Consider the following 22,370-nt stretch of genomic DNA (forward strand, 5'->3'; position numbering starts at 1 on the left):
TTGACTGATCTGGCCTTGTAACAATAACCAAAACGGCCTTGCTGTGCTGGTACTGCGAACGGCTGAAAGCAAGGGGAAACTACGGCCGTAATTTTTCCCGAGGGCATGCAGCTTTACTGTATGATTAAATGATGATGGCATCCTCTTGGGTAAAATATTCCGGAGGTAAAATAGTCCCCCATTCGGATCTCCGGGTGGGGACTACTCAAGAGGATGTCGTTATCAGGAGAAAGAAAACCGGCGTTCTACGGATCGGAGCGTGGAATGTCAGATCCCTTAATCGGGCAGGTAGGTTAGAAAATTTAAAAAGGGAAATGGATAGGTTGAAGTTAGATATAGTGGGAATTAGTGAAGTTCGGTGGCAGGAGGAACAATACTTCTGGTCAGGTGACTACAGGGTTATAAACACAAAATCAAATAGGGGTAATGCAGGAGTAGGTTCAATAATGAATAGGAAAATAGGAATGCGGGTAAGCTACTACAAACAGCATAGTGAACGCATTATTGTGGCCAAGACAGATACGAAGCCCACACCTACTACAGTAGTACAAGTTTATATGCCAACTAGCTCTGCAGATGACGAAGAAATTGAAGAAATGTATGATGAAATAAAAGAAATTATTCAGATAGTGAAGGGAGACGAAAATTTAATAGTCATGGGTGACTGGAATTCGAGTGTAGGAAAAGGGAGAGAAGGAAACGTAGTAGGTGAATATGGATTGGGGCTAAGAAATGAAAGAGGAAGCCGCCTGATAGAATTTTGCACAGAGCACAACTTAATCATAGCTAACACTTGGTTTAAGAATCATGATAGAAGGTTGTATACATGGAAGAACCCTGGAGATACTAAAAGGTATCAGATAGATTATATAATGGTAAGACAGAGATTTAGGAACCAGGTTTTAAATTGTTAGACATTTCCAGGGGCAGATATGGACTCTGACCACAATCTATTGGTTATGACCTGTAGATTAAAACTGAAGAAACTGCAAAAAGGTGGGAATTTAAGGAGATGGGACCTGGATAAACTAAAAGAACCAGAGGTTGTACAGATATTCAGGGAGAGCATAAGGGAGCAATTGACAGGGATGGGGGAAATAAATACAGTAGAAGAAGAATGGGTAGCTTTGAGGGATGAAGTAGTGAAGGCAGCAGAGGATCAAGTAGGTAAAAAGACGAGGGCTAGTAGAAATCCTTGGGTAACAGAAGAAATATTGAATTTAATTGATGAAAGGAGAAAATATAAAAATGCAGTAAATGAAGCAGGCAAAAAGGAATACAAACGTCTCAAAAATGAGATCGACAGGAAGTGCAAAATGGCTAAGCAGGGATGGCTAGAGGACAAATGTAAGGATGTAGAGGCTTATCTCACTAGGGGTAAGACAGATACTGCCTACAGGAAAATTAAAGAGACCTTTGGAGATAAGAGAACCACATGTATGAACATCAAGAGCTCAGATGGAAACCCAGTTCTAAGCAAAGAAGGGAAAGCAGAAAGGTGGAAGGAGTATATAGAGGGTCTATACAAGGGCGATGTACTTGAGGACAATATTATGGAAATGGAAGAGGATGTAGATGAAGATGAAATGGGAGATATGATACTGCGTGAAGAGTTTGACAGAGCACTGAAAGACCTGAGTCTAAACAAGGCCCCCGGAGTAGACAACATTCCATTGGAACTACTGACGGCCTTGGGAGAGCCAGTCCTGACAAAACTCTAACATCTGGGAGCAAGATGTATGAAACAGGCGAAATACCCTCAGACTTAAAGAAGAATATAATAATTCCAATCCCAAAGAAAGCAGGTGTTGACAGATGTGAAAATTACTGAACAATCAGTTTAATAAGCCACAGCTGCAAAATACTAACACGAATTCTTTACAGACGAATGGAAAAACTAGTAGAAGCCGACCTCGGGGAAGATCAGTTTGGATTCCGTAGAAATACTGGAACACGTGAGGCAATACTGACCTTACGACTTATCTTAGAAAAAAGATTAAGGAAAGGCAAACCTACGTTTCTAGCATTTGTAGACTTAGAGAAAGCTTTTGACAATGTTGACTGGAATACTCTCTTTCAAATTCTAAAGGTGGCAGGGGTAAAATACAGGGAGCAAAAGGCTATTTACAACTTGTACAGAAACCAGATGGCAGTTATAAGAGTTGAGGGACATCAAAGGGAAGCAGTGGTTGGGAAGGGAGTAAGACAGGGTTGTAGCCTCTCCCCGATGTTATTCAATCTCTATATTGAGCAAGCAGTAAAGGAAACAAAAGAAAAATTTGGAGTAGGTATTAAAATCCATGGAGAAGAAATAAAAACTCTGAGGTTCGCCGATGACATTGTAATTCTGTCAGAGACAGCAAAGGACTTGAAAGAGCAGTTGAACGGAATGGATGGTGTCTTGAAGGGAGGATATAAGATGAACATCAACAAAAGCAAAACACGGATAATGGAATGCAGTCGAGTTAAGTCGGGTGATGCTGAGGGTAATAGATTAGGAAATGAGACACTTAAAGTAGTAAAGGAGTTTTGCTATTTGGGGAGCAAAATAACTGATGATGGTCGAAGTAGAGAGGATATAAAATGTAGACTGGCAATGGCAAGGAAAGCGTTTCTGAAGAAGAGAAATTTGTTAACATCGAGTATAGATTTAAGTGTCAGGAAGTTATTTCTGAAAGTATTTGTATGGAGTGTAGCCATGTATGGAAGTGAAACATGGACGGTAAATAGTTTGGACAAGAAAAGAATAGAAGCTTTTGAAATGTGGTGCTACAGAAGAATGCTGAAGATTAGATGGGTAGATCACATAACTAATGAGGAAGTATTGAATAGGATTGGGGAGAAGAGAAGTTTGTGGCACAACTTGACCAGAAGAAGGGATCGGTTGGTAGGACATGTTCTGAGGCATCAAGGGATCACCAATTTAGTATTGGAGGGCAGCATGGAGGGTAAAAATCATAGGGGGAGACCAAGAGATGAATACACTAAGCAGATTCAGAAGGATGTAGGTTGCAGTAGGTACTGGGAGATGAAGAATCTTGCACAGGATAGAGTAGCATGGAGAGCTGCATCAAACCAGTCTCAGGACTGAAGACGGCGACAACAACAACAACAACAACAACAACAACAACAACAACAACAACAACAATTACTAGCAGTGGCCCCCCCAGGGGGTCCACAACTCTTTTGTGGATACGTGCGTGGCGAGCACGGGGCCCCGAGCCATTGCAGCCTTCTTTCTCTCCCGGGCTGCATTTCCTTTCCCTTCCCCTCCTTTCCCCTCCATACCCCTTTCCCCTCACCCTCTCCTCTCCCTCTATTGGTGTCCTTGCTTATGTTGGCCCCCGCTATCCTCCTGGTTCTGTTGGTTTTACACTCCGGCTTTGTTGCGTAATCATCTCCTCCTTTTGGCATTCCTTGGTCCCCCTCTGGGGTTTGACCTCCATTCCAAAATTTCTCTTCCGTAGTGTGAGCCATTTGGGGAAGAGCACCTTACCTAGTGTCTCCGACGTGTGCCCTCCTAGTACATTCCACCTTTTCTTTTACGTCGTTGTCTGATGCTAGGGTGCATAGCCAGCACGGTAGCCAGCCCGTGTGGTGGAATCGCTATGTACCCTTTTGGTTGAGCCCCCTGAACACACAGGGATCACACTTCTGATACCTGAGCTGTGACCTCCTCATGCATGCCTTGGAGTGGTTGCTCGTCATCCTGGAGCATCGGAACTCCCGGCAATGGCCGCCGTGCCAGACGGCCCTTGCTGTGGCTGGGTGGCGCCCGTGAGGAGAGCCCCTGATCGGAGTGGTTGGTATCAGGGCGGACGCTATGCAGATGAAACGCATACGGGTCCAAAACTCTGGCCGCTCTTCTGCGGCCGTCTCTCTGCGTGGTACTGATTCCTCAAGTGCTGCTTCTCTTACCCCTTCGGCCTTCCCTTCCGTGGCTACCCCCTGGGAGGAGGGTCAGGCCCGTCGTCTAGGGGCAAAACCTTTCCCCCGTTATCTAGTTTGCACCAGGACTGATGGAGATACTTTCACCAGTGTCAAACCTTTATTCTTTGTGGAACACATTGAAGACAAGTTCGGCGAAGTGGACTCCCTGAGCAAGATGCGGTCGGGTTCGTTGCTGATAAAAACTGCTTCGGCTGCCCAATCTGCGGCCCTTCGTGCCTGTACCCATCTTGGCACAATTCCCGTGTCCATTACCCCTCACCAGTCTCTAAATATGGTACAAGGTGTGATTTTTCACAGAGACCTCATCCTTCAAACTGATGAGGAACTTCGGGACAATCTCGGACGGCGGGGTGTTCACTTTGTTCGGCGTGTTCAGAAGGGTCCTAAAGACAATCGTATTGATACTGGTGACTTTATCCTGGCCTTTCAAGGGGATACCCTTCCTGAGAAAGTTAAGATTATGGTCTATCGCTGTGATGTGAAGCCGTACATCCCACCTCCTATGCGGTGTTTTAAGTGCTTGCGTTTTGGCCACATGTCTTCTCGCTGTTCCCAGGACCCTCTCTGTGGTGACTGTGGACGTCTACTCCATGAGGGGAGTCCCTGTGTTCCCTCTCCTGTACGTGTAAATTGTCATGGTAGTCATTCTCCACGTTCAGCAGATTGCCCAGTCTATAAGAAAGAAAAAAGATACAGGAGTATAAGTCCCTTGATCGTTTAAGCTACACAGAGGCCCGTAAGAAATATGCACGATTGCACCCTGTGTCCATGACATCTAGTTACGCCTTGGTTACATCTTCATCCCTTCCTCCCCCTTCCTTACCCCCATCCCGGACCCCTCTCCTTCCCCCCTCCCCTGCGGCTCCCACACCTTCTCCTCTGGGCGCTGCTCCCCCTCCCCAGCCGGAGAAGTGTCCCACTCCTTCGGCGTCTGCCGGTCAAGGGCGCCTCTCCCGGGATGCCCCTTCCCGGCACCTTCCAGGTCAAAGGTCTGCTGCAGCGCGGCGACCGCGAGAGCCGCGGTCTATCGGCCCCCAGGTTGCCCGGTCTCTTTCTGTTCCTGATCTTGCTGCAGCTGGCTCCGTTATGCCACACAGCCCTCCTGGATCTCAGCCTGAAAAGAAGAAGAAACATAAGTCCCGGGACAAAGAGCCTCTGGTGTCACCGGAGGTCCCTTCCCCGACTTCACAACCCAATTCTGACCTGTCGTTTATGGATGTCGCCCCCTCCTTGTCGGTGACGGGAGGGGACCCGGCGGTATGACTGGATTTAGCATGTTCAGCCCTCATTTAAACCATCGTTCTGTGGTTTTCCAATGGAATTGTAATGGCTACTATCGTCACCTTCCGGAATTGAAATCCCCTCTTTCGTCCTACTCAGCAGCTTGTGTGGTTCTCCAGGAATCTCATTTTACTGATGCTCACTCACCGACCCTCCATGGCTTCCGTGTTTTCTGTCGAAATCGGGTCGGACCCTTGCGGGCTTCTGGTGGCGTTTGTACGTTGGTCCGTACAGACATTGCTAGCACGTGGATTCCTCTCCAAACTACATTGGAAGCGGTTGCTGTTAGGGTCCACTTAGACTCTGCAGTCACAGTATGCAATCTTTATCTCCCTCCTGACAGGACTCTTACACCTGCTGCCTTAACCACCCTTCTTCAGCAACTTCCTCCTCCCTTCCTCCTCCTTGGGGATTTTAATGCTCATCATCCTTTGTGGGGCAGTGCCTTTCCATCTAGACTAGGTCTTCTTATAGACCAATTTATTGCAGACCACGACCTGTGCCTTCTTAATGATGGCTCCCCTACTCATTTCAGTGCTGGTCATGGTACCTTTTCTGCCATTGATCTTTCTCTTTCTTCTCCCTCTCTCCTCCCTTCATTACACTGGTCGCCACACGACGACCTTTGTGATAGTGACCATTTCCCGTTGATTATCACGCTCCCTTCCCGCTCCCCGATGGAGAGGTTACCTCGTTGGTCTTTCCACCGCGCCGATTGGCCTCTATATACTGCACAGGTCGAGTTTTCTCCCTCTTTGTCGGGTTGTATTGATGACGTCCTACGTGACGTGTCTGACGCGATTGTTCGCGCTGCTAACCTTGCTGTCCCGCGCTCATCTGGACAATTTCGTCGTCGGCAAGTCCCGTGGTGGAGTACGGCCATTGCCATTGCCATCCGTGATCGCCGTCGAGCTTTGCAACACTTTAAGAGGCACCCATCTGTAGCCAGCCTTTCTACCTTTAAGCGCCTTCGCGCTAAAGCCCGTTATTTAATCAAACAGAGCAAGCGGATATGTTGGGAACGATTCGTTTCTTCCCTTGGTTCCACTGTCCCTCTGTCACGGGTATGGGCTACACTTCGCTCTCTTCAAGGTTGCCATCGGCAGTCCACCCTCCCAGGCCTTCACCTCCCAGATGGCATTTGTATGGACCCATTAGTTCTCGCAGAACATCTTGCGACCCATTTTGCAGTGGCATCAGCGTCGGCCTCCTATCCAGCTGCTTTCCTTCATCAAAAACAGCAGGCTGAAGCTGTCACCTTATGTTTCACCACTTGTGAGTCAGAATCTTACAACGAACCTTTCACTGAATGGGAATTTCTTTCTGCTCTATCTTCTTCTCACGATACGGCCCCTGGCCCAGATTCCATTCATAACCAGCTGCTTCAACATCTCAGTGCTCCACAACGGCACCATCTTCTTCGGGTGTTTAACCGTATCTGGCTCCAGGGTGACTTCCCTTCTCAGTGGAGGGATAGCATTGTGGTTCCTGTCCTTAAGCCTGGTCAGAACCCCCTATCTGTTGACAGCTATCGGCCAATTAGTTTGACCAATGTTGGTTGTAAGTTACTTGAACGGCTGGTAGCCCGTCGGCTCACTTGGGTCCTCGAATCTCGGGATCTATTGTCCCCTTACCAGTGTGGCTTTCGAGAGGGACGATCTCCAATCGATCATTTACTTCGCTTGGAATCCGCAGTTCGGCAGGCTTTTTCCCAGCGCCGCCATTTGGTTGCAGTGTTTTTTGACCTTCGCAAGGCCTATGACACGGCCTGGCGCCATCACATCTTACTAACCCTTCATCAGTGGGGTCTTCGGGGCCCACTCCCGATTTTTATCCGCCAGTTCCTGATCCATCGGTCATTCAGAGTTCGAGTTGGTACTGCTTTTAGTTCTCCACGGACCCAGGAGACGGGCATCCCACAGGGTTCTGTCTTGAGTGTCCTTCTTTTCCTCATTGCTATCGATGGACTTGTGGCCTCTGTCGGTCCCTTGGTCGCCCCTGCCCTGTATGTGGATGATTTCTGCATTTGGGTTAGTTCCTCCTCGATGCCATCTGCAGAACGGCAGCTCCAGGTGGCTATACGGCGTGCCTCTGCATGGACCCTCTCACACGGGTTTCAAGTCTCTCCTTTAAAATCACGGGTGGTCCACTTCTGTCGCCGTACTACGGTCCACCCTGATCCGGAGCTCTATCTCGCTGCACAAAGATTGCCTGTGGTTCCACAGTTTCGTTTCCTAGGTCTTCTTTTCGACAACAAGCTCACTTGGCTGCCCCATATCAGACTCCTGAAGGTAGGATGTTTCCGTAAACTCAATGTCCTTCGCTTCCTTGCCCACTCCTCTTGGGGTGCGGACCGTTCCCTCCTCCTCCGTCTTTATCGTGCTCTAGTTCTGTCACGTTTGGACTATGGTTGTCAAGTTTATGGTTCAGCTGCTCCTTCCACGCTGCACGTGCTGGATCCGGTCCACCATCGTGGTATCCGTTTGGCCACCGGTGCCTTCCCTACTAGCCCTGTTCATAGTCTCCTGGTTGAAGCTGGGATCCCCCCCCTTTCTGTTCGGCGGTCCCAGCTTCTGGTGTCTTATGCCCTTACTATCCGTTCTTCTCCCGCTCATCCTTCCTATTCTATCCTATTCCCAGACCATGGACGTCGCCCGCCTGACTCCCGCCCTCGGGCGGGTTTACCGGTTGGACTGCGCCTTGCGTCTCTTAACCGTGATTTTCGGCTTCCTTCTTTGTCCTGTCTTCCTTGCTCCCTCCCCTCCACCCCTCCTTGGTTAGTTCCTCGGCCTCGAATTCGGATGGATCTCCGCCGCGGTCCGAAAGATTCCATCCCCCCGGTGGTGTTCCGTTCCTTTTTCCGCCAAATTTTATGGGAGTTTCGGGATGCTGTTGTTTTTTACACTGATGGCTCTAAATCTGCTGATCATGTTGGGTATGCCTTCATGTCCTTTGTTGGAACGGAAAATCATCTACTGCCACCCTCATGTGGGGTGTTTACTGCGGAATTGATGGCAATTTCCCGGGCCCTTACCTTTATTAAACAATCCCAACACAACCGCGTCTTGTTATGTACGGACTCGATGAGTGGCCTTCTTGCTATTGACCGGTGTTTTTCGCGCCATCCCTTGGTCTCTGCCATCCATGACCATCTCGCTGATCTTCACCGTGTTGCTTGTTCCATTGACTTCCTTTGGGTCCCGGGCCATGTGGGTATCCCGGGTAATGAGCTCGCTGATCGTTTGGCTGGGGGAGCAGTTACTTACCCCCCGTTTTCTGTAACCCCTCCTGCAGCGGATTTACGGCTTCACATCAAATCCCACTTTGCACAGTCATGGGCCAATTCTTGGGAGGCTACTCCACTGTCTAATAAACTTCGTGCCATTAAGGTGAATCCAGGCCCATGGCGTTCTTCCTTTCGCCTCTCCCGCAAGGACTCGACCACACTGTGTCGTCTCCGCATTGGCCATACCAGGCTGACCCATGGTTTCCTTTTGCGTGATGAGCCACCTCCGCTATGTGGTTGTGGAGCCTTCCAGTCAGTGGCCCACATTTTGGTTGAATGCCCTCTTCTTTTGGCTCTGCGTGCTAAGTACAGACTCCCCCACACTTTACCTTTGATGTTGGCTGACTATTCCCGGATGGTCTCTCTGGTTCTAGGTTTCCTCCGGGAGAGTGGTTTTTATTCTCAGTTTTAAAGTTTTTAATCTCCCTCTGGTGTTGGGGCAGGGCGGTGAGTGTTTGGGTGTCTCCCACTGTAGGCAGTGTTCAGAGATTCCCGATTCACCTCCCTGACCGGAATCCTCTTTTCTTTCCCTTTTACTCTGTTTTTACCCCTTCTTTTTAAGGCTTGGTTAGTTTTTCTATTCCCATACGTACTTTCTGCATTATAGCAGTTGTACCTTTTAAGTCACAGGTGGTCTTGCCTATGCTGCTTCAGCATAGTGTTGGGTTCGTTCTCTTGCCAACTTCCCTCATTTGTTTTTACTATTGACAACGTGACTGCCCTTTTACGTTTCCCCTTTTTCCGTTTTATTGTTCTGACTTTTCTGAGATGTCCCGTTAGCAGAATGGAGTCTATTTGAAACAAGGGACTGATGACCTTGCTGTTTGGTCCCTTTAACCTCACACAACCAACCAACCAACCAACTAGCAGTGGCCGCTCGTACATAGTTTTACCATTATGCTACAATGTGGTGACCTATAGCCTTTATACTTAAAAGGATAGTAATTGTCATTAAATTGACTATATTAATTTTATGTACATGAGTTGAACTGGTTTAAGTACATGTAAATGTGATAGTCATTTAACATTGCGAGCAGTGGAAAAAATGTTGGTAGTAGTGGGAATCGATCCAGTTGTTGGTTTGCCAGTCGGTGTGCTAGACAACTTGGCCACAGTGCCATTGAGGTAACAGTTACTCAAAACCCCTTGTACTCTGTGCTTGCACAATATTCTATAAGCAGTTTCAAAGAAAAATACGTACTTGGTGGAAAAATGCTAACCTGGTGCTGCGAGCAATGTAGCACTCGTTGTGCCAGAAGGGATGGTATCACATCAGAAAATACACAATCAAAACCACAGCTGCATCCCTTGTCTGAGCTGACAAGAGCACAATTGACTGTCATTTTAGCAACTTGAAAATGGTTTCTAGTTTTTGCAGGGAGAGTGCTATAAAATGTGTTTTTGTTCATTTTATTTTCAAACCAGCACACAAAGAGAAATAGCTTAATTTTAGTGTGATTTCTGATTGCATTTGAAGAGAAATGGCATAATTTTAACGAGATATTATAATGTGCTGTAGCATATTAGTGCACGATAACCAGGTGCCGGGGATTACTAGTGTTGCTTTTACATGTTGCATTCATATTGTGACACAAGAAAGCATTAAAGATATTTCTAGTACATAAATTTCCAACAAATTATTGTTGTTTATGGTATGCAGTTAGACAAAGGTGAACTAAGCTTTACAAATATGTGTTTTCTGCCATCCAAGAAGTTTGTCATACTGTCATTGTCTGACGGGCAGAATTTATAATGCATGCATGTAACAGTTTCTCCAGTTGTTGCACTCCTAACATTTGGAACAGTATTTTCATTTCAAAGTTTGACCTCCTCCATAGATAAATTGTTAACATCCCTTTTTTCAGTGCAGAAGGACCCGGGTTTGATTCCCGGGACCTCCTCAGGTTTAGCCTGAGGTAGGGAGGTCTTGAACAGAGTCCACTCATCCATATTCATATCAGATGAGGAGCTGCTTGAATAGAGATAGCTGGCAATGACAGCTGGAGCAATTGGTGACATGCTGATCGCATGTGTTAAAATTGTAGATTGTTCCTCATATTGCCTTATAGGCAGAAGTCGGCCATTTGGAACAGGCCTAAGGCCTAATCATTGAGTGGTGTTTACATTTTTTTATTTTCAAATTTCTTAACAATTGCTACAGTGTAGGGAGCCATGTTCTTGACTTATGTTGTTTTTAAAAGTGAGTTTCCAAGTTGTACTAAAAAATGCTCTCCTTGGAGATTGTTTAAATTGCAACTGCAATATGCTGAAGTCCACAAAATGTAATCCGTATATACAGAAATTGCTAGACCATTGTGAAAAATTCCATTGTTTCATCATTCATTTATTAGCACTTGTTGGTTGCTGGCCAACAGCTCCTTTGGTTCTGTTCTAACCAAGAATTGTTGCTGGGTTTTTAACATTTCTTGCTGATTTGGCTATCACTATGCATTTTATTTGTAAGTATGACCTTTAGTTTTTCTTTGTGGTGTGGTTAATCAGTGTCTTCATTCCTGAAGAAAATTGATGCACTATGAACTTCCTTCTTGTCATTTTCTGCAGAAGTACTGGCGTGTTTTTTATTTATTTCCTAATTGTGTCACTTTGTTTGTTTTGGCAGTTACTGTCCCAAATTGTAAGAAGTAAAACAGTGCCAAATCAAAATGTTTGTACTGTTTTTGAGTGTCCGGGGGGTGCAGTCACTTTCTTAACCCTTGATGTTTTGAGAGTGTACCTGCCCATCATCTTTAGGTGATACTTGTAGAAAAAGTCTTTGCTACATCTTGCCGCCTCTTTACTGTGATCCCCCTCCCCCCACTCCCTTTCCCTACTACCCAGTCGCATGGTGTATCTGGTGGAGCGGTGAGGGGGCAGACTCGCTGAAGGCTGAATGCGAACCCCAGGCCCTCAGTACCCCCATAGCTCCCATTAGGTGTGGAAGTGGGTCTCGGCCAATGTGATTTTAGTTGGCTGAGTGCTGGGTACCAAGCTTTGCTTGGGGTGTAGCCACTGCCTGTTCATCAGGCCATCAGCCACTCAAATTTCAACAGCCTCCTTCAGAACACAGTCCCAAAATGATGATGTCTGTCTAAAAGCTTCATATAGTTCCCTGTAGCCAGGCAGTATTCTACAATTGCAGATTAGATTTTGCAAAAACTTGGTATTTTAATTAGTCTCAGCACTCTCTACGAGTATAAAAAATATCAGTTTTTGATATCAAACCATTTCTGAAATGTCACTGTGTAAAATTTCCAAAAACTGCCCAAAAAAGTGAGAATGGACTTCAATTTACCTAGGAGCTGTCATAATTGAGCTAGAGCGGGTAAAGGTGCCATTGCATTATTTTGATACTCTCTCCAGTGATGTAAAATACAAGATAGGTTCTAATTAAGAAATTTCTTTCTGAACACAAATTGAAATTTGATTTAATTTTTCGTAACAAGTACATAATTTAAAATTTTGAAAATATTTCCATAAATGCTTAGTACTGTTGCAAATTGAATGGCAAAATTATTCCTGACTTATTTTCACTAAATCACTAACAGCCCCATTTTGATGAAACCTACCATTCACAAATTGGTATTTAATTAAAATATACAGAATGATAACTAAATATAAGAAGTATCAAAATATCACCATAGAACAAAACCAAACAGCATAATCTATAATTAAATTAAATTGATTGCTTACTTTAACTTTATAAGATTTAAACTAATAGCTTATTAATTCGCAAAATAAAAATATTGAAAGTGGGATCTATAGCAACAAATTTAAATAAGGTATGAAAAAGTGCAAGTATTTATGTAATAGGTTTGGTCCATGACATTTGGACCATATCAATCAATTAACAAAAAAATGAAATTAGTGATGCTTGTTTTTTTGAATAACAGGTGTCTGTTTATAGCTAAATACAATCCAATAGGTACTAACAGTAATTTTTAAACTACTGTCTATATAAAATAAATTAACACTAACCTGAGTGAAAATTAAGTTAGTGTTGAATGCAGCCCCAAAAAAAATGTCTTGGACGTTCAGATTATGGTACATTTTAAAAAAGCCAGTTGGTTTTGGCTCGCATCAGTTTCAACAGGAGTGTGCATTGTCCCAGGTGGAGTAAATGGATTTAAATTTGTCTGAACATCCATAACTGACACACGCAGAGCGTCCACATGTGTAGGACAGGAGAATGGTGTAGATGGACCGCAAGGATCCCACTTTATCATGCTCTTCTTCTTTTTTTACACTGTGGTGCTGTAGCCTGACATGTCTTTTAACTTCAGTTCGTCTGGTGGTGTAGTTTCCTTCCTTTCCCAACCCTGCACATCGCCTGAAAAGTGTTTCACAAATAATTTTGATGTGGTGTCGAGAATGAATGCTTGAAATTGCTGTGCTCCTTTGCTTGTAAACCCTTCTTCACTCCTATTAAAACCTGTAGGGTACTTACACTTGACACAGATTCATGAAATTTTTCAGCAATGAAGGTTTTGCAATACAAGTAAAAGAAAAATCACAAAATTGTTAAATAAATTTGCCAGTTCCAAGCCTGGGGCTTCATCTCGCAAGCAACAAGGAAAGAGGAGGTGGAGGAGTAACACTTTGTTAAAAAACTGGGTCCATCTGGCTCAGGGAGGTAGCACCCTGTAAGGGCCTTTGCCTAGGGTTACTAGATGAAACCTGGTCAGCGGTCTCAAAGGTGGAAGAGGAATCTGATTACCAGCGGTGGAGAGAGTGGAACGGCCTAGTGGAGTTAACCATGAATTAAAAATCAAATCAAAATCCAAAAGCGACTGTTCACAAGTTGGTGTGGCCTTTGGTCAGTGTCTGTATACCTGTAAGGGGCAGCTGTGAATAATCCTCTGGGGATAACAACCTCGGTTGGAAAAAAAGGAAAAGGTGGCTGTAGAAGTCACCCTCGGAACTCAAAGAATTATCAATTGTGGAAACGTGTGATGTGAAACTAATTACCCCAGGTGGTCAATCCACCGGAAATAAGTGCACAAGCAGACGTCCAAATTCTGGGGAGTCTGAAACGTCATGCAAAGACAAATCGGAGTGTCTTGCAACCTTAAACAAAATAAAATACAGGAAAGCAAACAACTTAGCAACTTTTAATGCAAATTCTCTTTTGAAAGTGGGGAAACTTAAGACTCTAATGGACACATTATATGAACATACGACTGTGCAAGAGACAAGGTTCTTCGATGAGGACAGCTTTGAATCGGGAGGATTCAGGATACTTAAGGGGAAGATGGAGACAAGAGTTATAAAAAAATGTTCCCCCACCTTGGGACAGGTTTCATAATTGACAAGAAAGTATTAGGCTCCATTATAAGCTCAAAGTCTAACTCGGAGAGGCTATCCACACTCACTTTTAAGTCAACCAACAAAACATATACCGATGTAAATGTTCATGCCCCTATAAACATTAACAAAAAGAATAAGAAGGTGGAACTATTCAGGGACAGACTAGGTGATAAGATTCAAAAGATCCCCGAAAAACATAATGTCATCCTTCTAGGGGATTTTAACGGCCAAGTGCGGGGGGGGGGGGGGAGAGGGAGAGAGAGAGGGGGGGGGGGAGAGAGAGGGGGGGGGGAGAGAGAGAGAGAGGGAGAGAGAGAGAGAGAGAGAGAGAGAGAGAGAGAGAGAGAGAGAGAGAGGGGGAGAGAGAGAGAGAGAAGGTTCAGGTGCCGGGGAGGTACCCGGAACATAACAGGATGAACCAAAATGGTGGCAGGCTCATCAAATTATGCAAAGTGCACAGTTTTGTTCTGAAGTCAACTAGCTTTAAGAAATTGCCAAGATAGCAGAAGATGTGGATTTCACCCAACCCTCTCCTGGGAGAATTCCAGTTAAATCATGTTGCAATTAAGTAGAAATATCAAAAGAAAATACAAAATGTTAGGGCTCGCAGAGGGGCCAGCCTTGACTCTGACCACTATCTATCTAAAGTGAAACTGAAGATTATTCCCAAGAGTAACTTTGATAGGAAAAATCTTGCACAAAGGAGATAATGATCCAGAGAAAATAGGAGGAGGAATGGGGCAAGTTAACCAGTGATGTAGAAGACCAGGACTGGAAGCAGATGGAGAAGTCTTTCAACCAAGGCAGAGCAGCTTGGTCCTGTTACCAGGATGAAGCAGCACAGGTGGTGGAACGATGAGTGTGATAGACTACTTGATATGAGGAAGAAGGTGTGGCACATCTGGCAGACAAAAACGGATGAGAGTGCCTGGCAGCACTTTCTGGAAACTAGAAACATGGTGTCCTAGGAGATCCAGAAAGTTAAGAAGGCGAAAAACGACAAATTGCTCAGGAAGATAAATGGCATCTTTGTTAAGAATAACATGGTAAACTGTTATTAGATCTTCAGGGAGAAGCTAAACAGATATGACCCCCCCCCCCTCCCCCAACTCTCCAACTTCAGGATAGAAAAAGGGAACATGACATATAGCAATAGGGGCAACTGTAACATACTAGCAGAATACTTCAAGGAACTTCTTAACTGTGAGGAACCACACCAAAAGATGGTGTTCGATGGTGGACTGAAGTTGTCCCCCAACCCAGACTCTAAGCCCCCGTCTTTAAGTGAGATCCAGGCAATGCTAAATCATATGGAAAATTTCAAGGCATCAGGGTAAAATCAGATAAAAGCTGAATTATGGAAGTATGCTAGCAAAAGTGCAATTGTCTTACTCGAGAAACTTTTTTAGGAGAGATGGAAGGAAGGAATCATTTCAGAGGAATGGAAAATGGCCCTGATACACCCTCTTCACAAAAAAATTCCTAAATCTGATCCCAGCAACTATAAAGGAATTTCTCTAGAGGATGTGACCTACAAGATATTGTCCAGAGCAGAATCTCAGTTGAATTGCCAAATTGGGGAGTGCAAGCAGGTTTTAGGAAAGGAATATCCTGCCCTGAACAGATCTTAAACAAAACTGTATATAGTGACTTGTGTAGACTTCCAAAAAGCTTAAGATTCCATAGACAGAGAGTCATGGTTCAATATTTCGGAGGAGTTTAGCTCAGATGGGAAAACTCCAATCGTTATCAAGGAGTTGCTCAAGAGTATGTCCTCTAAAGTCAGATTCATGGGTGAACTATCGGAAACTTTTTGAGATCAGAACAGGGGTCTGACAAGGGGATGGTCCCTCACCCATGCTGTTTATCTGTGCACTCAAAAAAGTTGAGGGGATGGAATGCAAGAATGAGAGGGGGAATAAGACTTCGGAGTGGGGCAAAAAAAAAAAACAAAGGAATTGTGGTTAAGCGTTTGGCATTTGCTGACGACATGGTGCTGCTCGTGGAAATGTTAAAAGAAGCAAAAGAACCAATCAGAGTTAAAAGAGCAGGCAAGGAAAATAGGACTTAAGATTTCATATGAAAAACGAAGGTTACGTTGAATATGCTAGATACACCGAAGTGAATTGAAGTAGGAGCTCAAAAAATAGAGATGGCTAGGAATTTAAAGTACCTAGGGGAATGGATTGAATGGAACAACCTTGAAGGGAAAACAATGGAAGCAAGAAGTACCAAAATGGAACTAGCTTTCCAGAAAAACAAAACGCATACAATAAGAAAGCCCTCTTTTGGAACACCAAAATAAGGCATTAAAACACAGTAATTAAGCCGGAAGAACTCTATGCAGCACACACACTAATCATGGGGAGGAAAGGGCAAATAGAGAAATTGGAAATCAAGGAGGGGAAAATTTTGAGGAAGATCGTGGGTCCTAAATTCCAAAATAACAAACAAGTTTCCTGTAGAAACAAAGACCTCTATGCACAGTTGGAGAGACTCTTGGAAACCATGAGGAGGAGAAGGATTGATTTCTATGGACACGTACTCCAAATGAATCCTGACAGACCAACTAAACAAATCTTTGACTGCTTTTACAAAAAAAAGGACTAGACCCAATTGGTTTAAGGAAGTGGAAAAGGATTTGAGGTAACTTGAGATTACCAAAGTCGTGATAAAGAATGGTACAGCCAAGACTGTAACCAAAGACAAAACTGAGAGTATCCAAGTTGAGATAAACACCAGAAAACCAGTTCAGATATCGGAGGAGGAAAGAAGAGATCAGGTAGAATGAAGACCTATTTGGAGAAAAGGAGAGCACAAGCATCTAAGAAGTAATTGATCTGACTTACCCCAAAGATAGATGATTTGAAGTGGAGAAAAAAGTAATTACATAACACGGAAAAAAAATATTTCTTTTGTCATTTTATCAGACTTCAAATTTGAAATTAAAATGTTCTTTAAAGTTTTGGAATCCCTGGGAGTGATATCTTGTCAGTATCAATGTCTATAACATGCAAAAATTGGCAAGCTCCTCAGTTCCTGGAATGGTTGAACTGTGTACACACGCAATTTTGTGCAGAACACTTAATGCGCATGCCCTACTCGCACCTGACGAAATTTTTCATAACTTATTCTAGTTTGTAGGTATAGGTTCCATGTTTGATATTTTTGTCCTAGCAATTAATAGGATATTAGCTTAAATTGTATGAAATTAAACAATCGACTTAATTTAATTATAGAATATGTTGATTAGTTTTGTTTAAGATTATATTTTGATATTGCTGATATTTTTAGATACCTTTCCATAATAAAATTTCTATTTGTTAAAGGTAAGTCAGGTCAAAATGGCGCTATTTCTTGGAAAAAATTAAATTGCTCAATTTCTATTTTGAAGAAATTTTTTTAATTAGAACCTATTTTGTGTTGTATGTCACTGGAAAGAGCATAAAAAGTCGAACAACACATTTCTCGGCTATCTAGCTCAATTAGGAGAGCTCCTGGAGTGATTTTTAAAAAGTTTGTTCACATATTTTTGGCCAGTTTTTGAAAATTTTACATAGCTGTTTTATAGAAGTGTACTCAGATAAAAAAAATTAAATTTGGTGTTTTTCATACTCTCAGTACTCACGATGAGTATACGATATTTGAGTAAAATTTAAACTCGTGACGAAAAATTTTTATTTAAGGTGTGTTGGTTTAACATGGAATGGCTCTTTGGTGTTCCTCAGTCATCCTTCTCATCCAATTGAGTAAGTCTCCCCTGATCTGTGGTTATCGGTGACTTCCCAAAATCCACCCCTTTTCCTAGACCTTTCCAGTCCTTTCCCTTTACCCCTCTTCATTCCCCTTCAACCCTTCTGCCTGAATGAGCCACCACTGGCTCCGAAAGCTTGCTTAATTACAACATTCTTTTATGTCTGGGATCTGCCGCTGCTTGGTGAGTAGATTTTGTGTCTATCCAATTATTGCCCAATGTATGCCTTTCTGCATTTACGTATAATATGAAGACTACACCCAGCTGGGCATCCAACAATGGTACAAACAGTAAAACAGTTGTCACAAGTTACTGTCTGGCATAGTTTGCTGTTAAGGCATCCGTATTTTTATCCAGTATTTTGATGGTTTACTCCGAATATCCTGTCTCAATTTCATTGACCTTGAAAAACCCTACCAATTGCTCAAATCAAACAATGGAAGATCCAGGATGGAATGTAACAATATTAGAGAAGGATGTTGCTACTCGCCATATAGTGGGGATGCTGAGTTGCAATAGGCACAACAAAAGGTCACACAATTATAGCTTTCAGCCATGGTCTGTGACTCCAGACATGTATGCTAGTTTTTTGTGTGTGTGTGTGTGTGTGTGTGTGTGTGTGTGTGTGTGTGTGTGTGTGTGTGTGTGTGTGTGTGTTGCGACAAAGGCCTTAATGGCCAAAAGCTATAATCGTGTGAATCTTTTTGTTGTGCCTGTCAAGACTCAGCATCTCCACTATCGGTTTGACGTAGGAGATAGAGAAGATCCACCCCCCCAGGGGGTCCACAACTCTTTTGTGGACACGTGCGTAGCGAGCACGGGACCCCGAGCTAATGTGGCCCTCCTTCCTTTTCCGGGCTGCATACCTTCCCTTCCCTTTCCGCATCCCTCCCCGTCCCCCATCTTCGCCCCCCCCCCTCACCTCTGTCTCTTTCCTTCCTTTCTCCCCCTCTGGGAGTATGGTTTGTGCCTACGTCCGGAGACGGACGCTCGAAACTGTTCCAAATTCCTTGCTCTTACACTTGCCAGTCCTCGTCCTTCCTCTGTCCTTCTCTTTTCCTTCCCTCTTCTCCTTGCCCTTTTCTCCGCTACGGCGTTTGAGACCCCCTCTTCTTTCCTTTCCCTTTCTCTTCTTTCCTCCCTGTGCGTGTCTGAAGGCCGACCCACGCACTTCCATGCGTAGCCGGTGACGGGGTAACGCGTAATTCCCCGCCCCGGGTAGACAGGTAGGACACGTACGTACCCCCTGGTAACGGCCAGGCCCAGGGAGGGGTGATTACCCGAGCTGATACCTTCCGAAAGTGCCGATTGGTCCCTCCGTCCGTTTGTCGGGAGGTGTGACCTGAGGTGTGAACAATCACCTAAGGCGGGTGTGCCCTCGGCGAGGGCCCCCACAAGGGAGGAGCGCGCCATCGGAGACGCTGGTAATCATGGGGGATTCTTCCGCAATGGTTTCCTCACCTTCCACTATGTCTGCTCACAAACGTAAGTTCACTGAGTCTCAGCCACAGACTGTTCTTCCATCGTTGCCACAGTTCCTTGTTGTTTCTCGGTCTGACGAAGGTCACGACTTTTCCACGGTCAACCCTTTCATTATACAGAAAGGTGTCGACGCAATTGCGGGTCCTGTAAAGTCTTGTTCCAGATTACGGAACGGCACCCTGTTGTTAGAAACACACAGTGCCCTCCAGGCTCAAAAATTGCTGCGTACTTCTCTGCTCCACACCTTCCCTGTCCGGGTGGAACCGCACCGTACCTTAAATTCCTCGCGTGGAGTCGTTTATACGCGCTCCCTCGATGGATTGTCTGACGAAGAAATTCAGCATTACCTGTCTGACCAGGGCGTCACAGCTGTTCATCGGGTTATGAAAAGGGTTGATTCGAACATCATTCCAACCCGCACTGTCTTCTTGACATTTGACAAAGTTCAACTCCCATCAAAAATCAAAGCAGGCTATGAGATAATTTCCGTTCGCCCTTATGTCCCAAACCCTACGCGTTGCTATCGATGTCAGCGGTTCAATCATACCAGCCAGTCCTGTTCCAATCCGGCCAAATGTGTTACTTGTGGCAAGGATGCCCATGAGGGTGCTTGTCCACCTCCATCCCCTCGCTGCATCAACTGTATGGGTGACCACGCTGCCTCCTCTCGAGATTGCCCCGTTTTTAAGGATGAAAAGCTGATCCAGGAAATAAGAGTGAAGGAAAAGGTGTCGACCTTTGCTGCTCGAAAGTTACTCGCCAGTCGACAGCCCACCGTGCCTCAGAAAGGTAAATACAGCGCTGTCCTTGCTTCTCCTCGGCCAACAAAGGAGGCGGCCACGCAGACTTGCGACTTCACCTTTAGTACCACGGTCGTCAGATCGGCCAGCGCAAAGATCGCCCGTTCAACCTCACCCCTTTCGCCTGCCCACTCTATGGCTCACCCTTCATCGGGTTCTGTTAAATCTCGAGCCCAAAAGTCAGACGCCAAGTCTTCGAAAAAAGAGCATTCTCGTGAAGAGTTTTTACGTACCGCAACTTCACACCCATCGGTTCCTCCTTCATCTAAACATCATACTTCTAAGAAGGCTACGAAGAAACACAGTTCCTCTCCTTCTCCGCCAAGGCGTGTCCCATCTACAGCACCACCTGGCGGAAATCGCCCTCGGCCATCTTCTGTGTCGCCGAGGCGCACTGCTGGTGGCCGGTCAACTGGCCGATCGTTGGTGGCAGGAGCTGCTCCTGACCAACCTATGGATCAGGATCTTCTGCCTTCGACTGAATGCCATTCCATGCTGTCGGTCGCAAGCTCTGAGCAGTCGTTGAGTTGACAGCACCCTTGGTCACGTTCCTCCATTTTCTGTTCACCCTATGTCCATTATCCACTGGAATATCCGCGGCATTCGCGCCAATCGGGAGGAATTGTCGATCCTTTTACGATCCTACTCGCCGGTCATCTTCTGTCTTCAGGAAACAAAGCTGCGTCCCCATGACCGCTTTGTTCTCCCTCATTTTCAGTCCGTCCGATATGACCTCCCCTCTGTTGAAGGCACTCCAGCCCATGGAGGACTCATGATTCTGCTCCATGATACTCTCCATTATCACCCAATCCCCTTAAACACTTCCTTCCAAGCTGTCGCCGTCCGTCTTTCCCTTTCTGGATACACGTTCTCTCTTTGTACGGTATACATTCCATCGTCTACACCAATGGCACGAGCTGATCTCCTTCATCTTCTTGATCAGCTTCCACCCCCCTATTTGCTGGTTGGGGACTTCAATGCCCACCACCCGCTTTGGGGATCTCCACATCCTTGTCCACGTGGCTCACTATTGCTAGACGTCTTCCACCAAGCGGATCTAGTCTGCCTCAACACTGGGGTCCCCACATTTTTGTCTGCCTCCACGGCAAATTTATCTCATTTGGACCTTGCGGTCGGTACTGTTCCGCTAGCTCGGCGCTTCGAATGGTTCGCCCTTGATGATACACACTCGAGTGACCACTTTCCATGTGTTCTTCGACTGCAGCCTCAACTGCCATATATGCGCTCGCGTCGCTGGAAGTTTGCCCAAGCCGATTGGACACTTTTTTCGTCTCTAGCGACATTCGATGACCGTCGCTTTCCCAGCGTCGACGATGAGGTCACACATTTTACCGACGTTATTCTCACAGCTGCGGAACGTTCAATACCACGCACCTCCGAATTGCCCCGGCGCCCTCCAGTTCCTTGGTGGAACGAGGCATGCCGTGACACAATACGTGAGCGGCGACGTGCTCTTCGCATTTTCCGTCACCATCCCACTTTGGCCAACTGTATCCGATATAAGCAGCTCCGTGCGCGATGCCGTCGCGTCATCCGCGATAGCAAGAAGGCAAGCTGGAAATACTTTATTAGCTCATTTAACACCTTCACTCCCTCCTCGGAAGTTTGGAGTCGGCTTCGACGGTTCTCAGGCGCGCCTAGTTTCTCCCCGGTCTCTGGGCTCACTGTCGCGCATGATACCTTAGTGGACCCCGTCGCAATTTCTAACTCATTGGGTCAGCACTTTGCTGAGATTTCGAGCTCTTCAAATTACCCGCCAGCGTTTCTCCCGAAGAAACGTGCAGCGGAAGTGCGACATCTTGCTTTCTCCTCTCACAATCGCGAAAGCTACAATACTGTTTTCTCCATGCGCGAACTCCAACATGCACTCTCTTCTTCTCGCTCCTCCGCCCCAGGACCGGATGGTATCCATGTCCAAATGTTGCTGCATTTATCAACCCATAGCCTGCGTTACCTCCTTCGCCTTTATAATCGAATTTGGACCGACAGTACCTTTCCCAGGCGATGGCGGGAAGCTATTGTCGTTCCCGTTCCGAAACCTGGAAAGGACAAACATCTCCCCTCTAGCTATCGCCCCATTTCTCTCACGAGTAGTGTCTGTAAGGTTTTGGAGCGTATGGTGAATTACCGTTTAGCTTGGTGGCTGGAGTCCCGCAGTCTCTTAACACCAGCCCAATGCGGATTCCGAAAGCATCGTTCTGCAGTTGACCATCTTGTTGCTCTCTCCACTTATATCATGAACAATTTTCTCCGGAAACGCCAAACGGTAGCAATATTTTTTGATCTGGAGAGAGCATACGATACCTGTTGGAGGACAGGCATTCTCCGCACACTGTTCTCTTGGGGCTTTCGAGGCCGGCTGCCCCTTTTTCTTCGCGAATTTATGGCAGAGCGCACATTTAGGGTGCGGGTGAACACTACTCTCTCCCGTACTTTCTCCCAAGAAAACGGGGTACCCCAGGGCTCCGTGCTGAGTGTTGTACTGTTTGCC

The 22,370-nt window shown here is 45.5% G+C and overlaps 1 protein-coding gene across 1 annotated transcript in view; it reads left to right on the forward strand.

Moving 5' to 3' along the window:
* LOC126424956 (protein Smaug homolog 1) overlaps positions 1–22,370 on the forward strand; it is a 118,003-nt gene that overhangs the window by 14,431 nt on the left and 81,202 nt on the right. The gene's annotated exons all lie outside the window — the stretch shown is intronic.

The sequence above is a fragment of the Schistocerca serialis genome, chromosome 10, assembly GCF_023864345.2.
Source record: "Schistocerca serialis cubense isolate TAMUIC-IGC-003099 chromosome 10, iqSchSeri2.2, whole genome shotgun sequence".
NCBI classification, from domain to species: Eukaryota; Metazoa; Arthropoda; class Insecta; order Orthoptera; family Acrididae; genus Schistocerca; species Schistocerca serialis.